Below are 8,264 nucleotides of genomic sequence, written 5' to 3' on the forward strand. Positions count from 1 at the left end.
GCTGCACTGCCTCCTATAGGCGGCGGCTGGGACTGCCACTGAAGAAGTTTAAGTATATAACCTCCTTGCATAGAAACGACCGCACGGTGGCCAATAGATTGAGTTGGCTTGGTTATGTTCGGCACGAGGCCGAAAACGACACCCTGTCTTCTAAAGCGTTCCTAGGTTTGGTTTCGCGTAGATTAAACATTTATCTTGAAGGGACGCGCACCATAACATGCTGCAAAGGCGTTTACGTTGCGCATATGTAAGGAGCGAAATTCCATTCTAAACTGTCTGTTCTCTAACTTGCGCAGTAAACCGATGTTTCTAGTATTCGCCCAGTCGCAAGAGTGACGAGTAAAACCACCTTAACCGCAAAAGTCGCGGTGTGGTCGTAAGTTGTCGCAACCCCGCAGCTGTAATCCACAGGCCCTGCCAATAGGGAATACGCGACGAGGTATGGCCGACGAATCAGTAATCGCCAATATTGGTATTCAGGACACGTGTTTTACCAAGGACGGCGGGCGCCCATTCCACTGCACGGGGCGCACGCTGGCCAGCCACTACAGTCATTTGCTCACCAAATCCCAAATTTACTCTGGAATTCAACCGGTTTCACCAACTGTCGATTATATTCTATAGACCCTAAACTGCGACTTCGCCTGCCGCCCGGACTCCAGCTTTTACTCTTTTTATCCCCCACTCCTTTCCCAATGTGCTGAGACGTGCTTCCACCGATGTTTGCTACTCCTCTTTTTCAATAAATGATTTCATTCATTCCTAAATTGCTGCAGAAAATAGCGCGTATTCATCTCCATAACCACCCCCTCTCTCACCTGCACTCTCCCATCGCAAAACAATGTTTCTGTTTTGCGAATGGCTTGACGTCGATTACACAATTTCCTAGGAATGGCTAGCAGCACGGCGTGCAATTTTCAGTGGTTGACGAGACAGTGTAGAGCACCTTCTCTGCCACTTCCACAATCAGCGCTCTTGTCCGTGAGCTAATATTAGCCGCTTCGACGGCAGACCATACTCCGAGAAAAATATCCTGGGAACTCGACCTAAGCATTATTCTATGCACAAGGCCACAAAAGACCAACTGTGCTTCTTGACAGTACTTGCACTGTGTGTACGACAGCGTTCACGTTCCCTAGCTCTTCATTCTTTTCCTTACCTTTCTTTTCCTATATATCTCGTTTTTTTTAATGCGTAGCACTAAGAATGTCAAAGTGGGAAAAACGTAAAAGCGTGGGAAGTTGCGCAAGCTGGCCACATGGGAGAGGTGGAGTAAGGATGAGATTGCTTAGGGAGAAGCGTATAGAGAGCGCCTGGTGGTTTTCTCCAGACCCTCGTCGGTTGCACTTCTCTCCTCAAAGAGGAAAGACGTGTGTTGTCGAGGTAGCTGCTGAACACAGCTTTGTAATGTGGTGAACGTGGTACCAATCATAGACCCGGAACCTTCCAGAGGTGCGCCGTAATGTCTATAGCATTTCTATCGCATTTGACGCTAAACTACTATTAATTTTTCCCTGCCCATGTGTAGGCTAGCCAAACGGGAACATCCAGGATTAATCGGCCTGTCTTCCTCTCTTACATTCTTTGTCCTTTTGTTTACGATGTGGGGCTGTCCTTTGTCGGTGGCCTGCCTGATCTCTCCTGGGAAAAAGTACGAAATGAAAGAAACGAAGCTGCGCTGTCGCGGGCAGCTGTTTTCGGATTTTCGTTTGTGACATATACTTGCCGCAGCGCGGCATGTATGGTATAAGAAGTGTATTCTTATATGCTATGTTATTGCGGTTGCCGATCCGCGCATGAGAAACCGCAATGCGCTGGTCTGGGGTCCTTCGGCTGGTATTGTAGCGTTGCCTTTGAGAACTGTATTGTCGTCTAAGAAACAAGCTCTTTGAATAAATTTTCGCGAACGAAGATGTCACAAAAATAAATTTGAGATGACCGCGATAAGTATACAAGCAGAGGGAACGAGAGTGAACAAACGAAAACACTGCAGAAGTCGTTCAGACACCGCACGAACTGCTGCAGACAACAGGCGCTGGTCTGTGGCCTGACGTCACGCGAGCGGCGCTCGCAGCGCCCCTGTAGGTAGTTCTTGGAGCTAATAGAGTGCAGTAAATATGGAACGGCGAGATGCCGCTTGCGGTTATATGCTCAATTTGTAAATTAATTTCACGTAAAGACTGAAATTCGACAATAAAAAATAGCCCTCGATATATGATATTATGCTGCTAACGTAAGGTCCAGCGTAGCACTTTCACAAGAGACGACGGCAAATCCATAGAGATGGAGTGCGTACAAGCCAGCACACTTGGAATTCGGTGCTGTTTGAACAACGACAGATTGTTGGTCAAGGTATAATCCGGAACCTTCCAACCACGGCGTGTCTCGCTTCGGAACGTGGAACAGGTTAAGCTGCAAATCCATTAAATTTCATTGTGAAAAAACTAGGCTAACCCTCAGGCACACATACTCTCTCAACGCGTGCTGTCGTACGAACTGAAACAAACAACAAAAAAGCAATCACAGTTTTCTCTGGATCATCGTTACTGTTTATCTGGTCTATTCGTTCTTCACGTGCTTGCGCTAAGCAAGCTATTCTTTTTTTTTTTTAAGGAAACGCTTTCGACAATCATCACGTGAATTGAAGGACGCGCTTACGCACAGTGCCAGTACCCGAGATCCACGAATGGTGCCATGCAATGTACCATATTTACCCGTGCACAATGTACAGCGTTTGCACGGTGACGCTCTTTTTTCATTGAATTATCACACAGTTCTCGATTTCTCACTCGGCGCAAGACGAGGCTGTCGTGCCGTCACGTTTCTTGCTTGCGCGGATAATCAAAGATGGCGGCAACGATGGCGTCGATGCAAACTACTAATATTGGATACTGGATATTGGATAATGGCGTGGAATAAGAACCATCTCACTGTATTTTTTATTGGCATTGTTTGTATATTCGGCGCAAGGCCCACCACTGGAGGTGCGGGCGGGGCAATTGTTTTGAAGTTTCAATGGCTTATACCCCAGTCACACGAGCATGCCAAAGGTCCTTTGAAGTTAAGGAGCATTGAGCTTTCAAAGGCACATTAGTTCAAGGGATATGTGTCGCTGCTACACGGTCTCCAGGTAGTCTCCGTTGAAGCTTTTAGCAGAAACCGCAACGTATCCTTAGCGCTGCCAGCGCCTCGATAGTAATAAAAATAATATGACCCAAGTGCGTCTTATAATAAGTTCGTCACATTTTTTTTCAGCAATATTTATTTACCCGCCGTGGTTGCTCAGTGGCTATGGTGTTAGCCTGCTGAGCTGAGCACGAGGTCGCGGGATCGAATCCCGGCCACGGCGGCCGCATTTCGATGGGGGCGAAATGCGAAAACAGCCGTGTACTTAGATTTAGGTGCACGTTAAAGAACCCCAGGTAGTCGAAATTTCCGGAGACCTCCAGTACGGCGTGCCTCATAATCAGAAAGTGGTTTTGGCACGTAAAACCCCATAATTTTTTATAATATTTATTTTTCTTAATACATAGAAACATCAAAACAAAATGTACGCCTAGTAAAGGCATTACTTTACGAAATACTGGTGTATTTATAGTAATGATGGCCACCATGTGTACCGCTCTGTACACCGCATGTTGGCGTCGATTATTCGTTGTTGCCCTTGCTTCAGCTGTTTTGTTTCATTCCTTGTGGCTAGGCAGCGGTAGGTACGCGCAAACGCGGTAATATAAAGAACTACTAAACAAAAGTGACGAGGGAAGAAGACGCGCAGAAAAAAAGTCGAGGAGACTGGGATGCTTAGCAGCCGCTAACCAAAGAACCAAATCGCACATGGCACCAGTGTTGTGTCGGTGTTGCTGTTGACGACAGGCCGTGCCGGCGCTGCTGTACCGGCGCATTCATGATGGAGATTGCGGGTGTCCCGAAAGTGTTTCGTACATTAATAATAGTACACAGTACTTATAAGCTTGTTCTGAAGAGATAAAAAATTAACTTCCATATTTTTAGAGATTATTTTTTTCTGCTGTCGGACGCCCTCAAGCCTCGAGAGTATTCCCTTCAGGTTTCAAAGGACGAACGCGCACTCCTTTGACTCAAAGCTCCCTTCCAGTAGGGCTCCTTTGCTGTGCCTGTGTGACAGCGCGCATTCTCCCTTGAAGTAAAGGATCGTTGGTTCAAAGGACTTTGATAGTGCCCTTGTGACTGGGGTATTAGTTTGATATATGACTAGGCTGCCAGAACGTCTTTCTGGCGCAAGAACTGCCGCCAGCCTGGCGCTCCCAGTCTCGAGTTTCAATCAGTGGGCACTGTTCGTTGGCCGCAAACCGCCAGCATAAAATTTGACTCTTTCATGGCAGGGTGTAATCAAACGTTGACAAATTCGATGCCGATCTGCCTCGACCGCGGAAAATGCACCGTCTGACAAGAGTATAAGATTCGCGTATACGATAGCATTCTCACAGGGGGAAAGGGGTCACTCCAACCACTTCCCCCGGTTGAGCTGTTCTTTTATTATCCGGCTAGGTCACGTAGCCCCCTTTTAGCAGAGTCCGACAACGACGGCACAGGGTCTCTATAAACAGCTTCTCTGTAAAAATGGTCACATGTTGTCGGTTGCGAAAACTAATGTAACGAGAACGTGTTATACCATTAATCGATCTTATCTTTGCAGTCGTACTATCCACGTACCTTTTCTAACTTTTATTTCCATCTCGCCACCCATATGTGCGCCGCAAACACGGGATGCAGATGTATCTGCGCATATGCTTTCCTCACGGGTCTCCTGGTGGGGGAAATCGCGTAGCACAGCACTACATAAATTATCTAGGAGCTAAAAGAAAAATATAAAATAAAGGTGCTCCAGCCTGTACCACTAGGTATAACGGGCCTAAACCGATAGTAAAATAAATGATGATGGCGGATACCAACAGAATTTGGTTTAAAAAGAGAAAAAAAGGGGGGGATGGGCAACTACCACCAGGCGAAACCAGAGCCAAAGAACGGACGACAAAGCAGGCTTTATTAAGTGAATACAGTTGTTACAGTAATATTTTCAGTCTTGGTCTCGACTTACAAATGTGACGTGTTCCAGAAATGTATTGTCACTGATAGGTTGGGCTTATGTTGCAGAGGGGTTGTTCCGGTGGTTGAGAGGACCGACTGGGTCTTCTCTGAAGAGGGTCTGGAATGCGAAAGGAACTAGGCAGGGATACGTTAAAAAGGTGGGAACAATATGTGGGAAACAAGGAAAAGATTAAGGTAAATAACTAATGAACGTTTCTTTTTCTTAACATTGCCATCGGGAAGAGAAACCCGACCTCGTTCTGTCAGTGGCCCTTTGGCAAGTCTTCAATATTTTTTTTTCTTTCTCTTCGAGTTTGAGACGGACATTACTACTAATAAAATGGGATAGGAGTGGGTGTCGGGGTCCGCCGCCTCCGAGCCCACAACGCCGGCACACGCCCCAGCCGATCCCGCCAACCACTCCAGGTTTAAGGCTACCACCATTCTGCTTTTTTTTTCTTTTTTGATGCAAGCTTGTCATTCAAAGCCAAGGACATGCGAAAGTCCGTTGTGTTTATCCGTGCTGTTTGCAGGTGCTGCCATACAACAAGGCAGGGCCACCCTCGATGAGGCCATCATGTCAGAAAATGCAACCAGGAACTCATGCATTTTGAACTGCATGACTTCCTGGTTGCATTTTCTGGTATTCTTCTAGGTGCCTGATGGCCAATGACCGTAGGGTCCGTGGACTTTGCTCGAGGGAGCATAGCCGCCTCGATGATCGCCGCTCGGCCAGTGCCGGTAAGCGTATCCCTGTCTCCTTGGGGTCAGACTCCCTGTTGAGAGCACCAGTCGCTAGGGATACTTGGGAGTTTGCAGATGCTAAGGAGTGATGTAGCATAGTGAGCTTAATCAAGAATGAGCAGTCAAAGTCAGCTGACTGTGAAGATGGTTGGCCATTTTCCGATGTTCTGGACTTGATGGGGACTCCCGGTTCGTTTCAGGATTCTTCCATCTTGATCTTGCGTTTTTGTTTTGTTTATGATTTTTTTTCAGAATAGAGGCAGAGTTGAGTTATAGTCCGTCGCACATGTGAAATAACGATTGAAATTTTTTTTTTTGCTTTGGTACGAGTCATTCGTTTATATATTCTATGTTTTCTTCAATTACCTTTAATGAGATCGGGTTTTTTATTAGTTCCAGTTTGATATGACAATATTAGATGAGTTTTCTGGAGTTCTTTATGATAGGTTTCTATCCTGGTGCAGTCTGTTAAAGTTAAATAGTGACTGAAGGAAGTGGCTTGTTTACCGCATTTGCATTTATAGTTGCCAGTTATTTTGAATTTATTAAGATAGAACGGAAATCTTCCATGTTCAGTTAATGCCTGTGACAAGTAGTAATTTGTGGGAAAATATGGTGGTATTAGATTTATGTTTTTTATCCAGTCGTGGATAACTGTTTTGTCTAGATCATTCTGCCATATTTCGTCCCAGGTATTATACGTTTGTTTCCTCAATTGTGATTTATGGAAAGATTTAGTGATGGGTAAATGCACCGTCTCACCTGTTGTAGATGCTTGCTTAGCTAGTTCATCTGCTAGTTTGTTGCCTAAAATTCCGGAATGTCCTTTGACATGATTTATTCTAATTTAATGGTTGTCTAAGTTAGCTTTCATTAAGGTTATTATTTGCTGTAATAAAGGGTTGCAATTTGTAGAGTTTTTTATCCCTCTTAGGATTGACTGTTTGTGTTTACCTGTTTTTGTTCGTTGCGCAGCCACTGTAAGGTGCATTCTAATGCTTTTAGTATTGCTAAAACTTCAGTTTCAAAGTTAGAATAGTGACTTTGAAGCGAATATTGTTGTTGATGTATTACAGTATTTACTCTGTCTAAGTGAATAAATGCAGAGCCAACTTTGTCGCCAGCTTTAGATCCATCCGTATAGATTTGGTTGTTGAGTTTAGTCTGTGTTTTTCGTTAGACTAATTACGATTCTCTGTGCAGGGTGTATTGTTCTTAGGTCGAATTTGTTGACTATTTCGTTTTTCTTGGCCGCCATTCTTCGGCCGTTCCGCATTCTCGGTCGTCCATTGAGAGCATGCTGGGCCGCATTGATCTTCTGACCGGCACTGTTCTGGTGGGTGATTTTTGGAGCAATAGATACAGGATCTCTCATTGTTCCTGCAGTATTTCTCACGGTGTCCGAATCTTGCACAGAATCTGCAAATCACTGGATGGTTATTATCGTAGAGCGCAACCCTTAGCCATCCAATGTTGAGCGAGGTTTTGTGTTTTTGTTGTTTCCAGAGGTTAGCTGAAGTCTTGATAGTCTCAGCAGGAAGCGGAACCGAGACTTGGTCCTGTTGAACCACCAAGCGTCGCACATAGTGTATCTGCGGTCGCAGTTGACGTCATACACGGCCACACCCAACATTATATCCGTAGCTGCGAGAGTCCAGGCGTCGCAGATCTGCGCAAGGTATGTTCACGCGCTTCCCTCGAATCTCTTTGATCCCTCAGACGTCGCCAATGATACCGGTCAGAGCTGACTGCTCTGCAAGCAGCTGTGTGCGTTCTCTTGTTCTGTCTCTATGAAGAGCAATTTTTATCATGCACAGCTTTCTCCTTCGCTTATGTTGGAAATTTTCTTCTTCTTCTTCTTCTTCTAATTATTATTATTATTATTATTATTATTATTATTATTATTATTATTATTATTATTATTATTATTATTATTATTTTACTGGCGGCGCCGACCAAATTATTCCCTAGTTCTAACGAGATTGAATGGTTCACTGTCATAAGTCAACACAAAATTTGTTAGAGACGCCCTCTATTATATACCACTTTTCGGTTTTATAGTCGTAAACTGGTAACTAGTTTAGACTGTGTCTAGCTTCTTAGTAAGCACTGAAATAACCGCGCACATCCTTTTCTACTCAGTTGCACTCAGTGTTCGTGCTGGCTCCTCAAGTCCCTTGTCTGTCATTTGTTCCTTCGAGATGTAACTAACTCTAAAGCCGAGGTAATAACAGAAGCAATGAGGTCAACTGCAACAAAGTTGCGGAGCGTGTAAGAAGTCTCGTTTCATATAGTATAGGTAAAGCCCAGCCTCCGTGTGAAACTTTACCTTCGAAGTATGGGTGGCTGCTTCAAGAAAAAAACTGAATAAAACAATACCGAAACTAAAAAAAAACGTCATAAATGCTCCCCGGAAGTGGCGCACGAGAGAGAAGGTTGAGAACCAGCATGGC

The sequence above is a fragment of the Dermacentor albipictus genome, unplaced genomic scaffold (assembly GCF_038994185.2).
Source record: "Dermacentor albipictus isolate Rhodes 1998 colony unplaced genomic scaffold, USDA_Dalb.pri_finalv2 scaffold_14, whole genome shotgun sequence".
NCBI lineage: Eukaryota > Metazoa > Arthropoda > Arachnida > Ixodida > Ixodidae > Dermacentor > Dermacentor albipictus.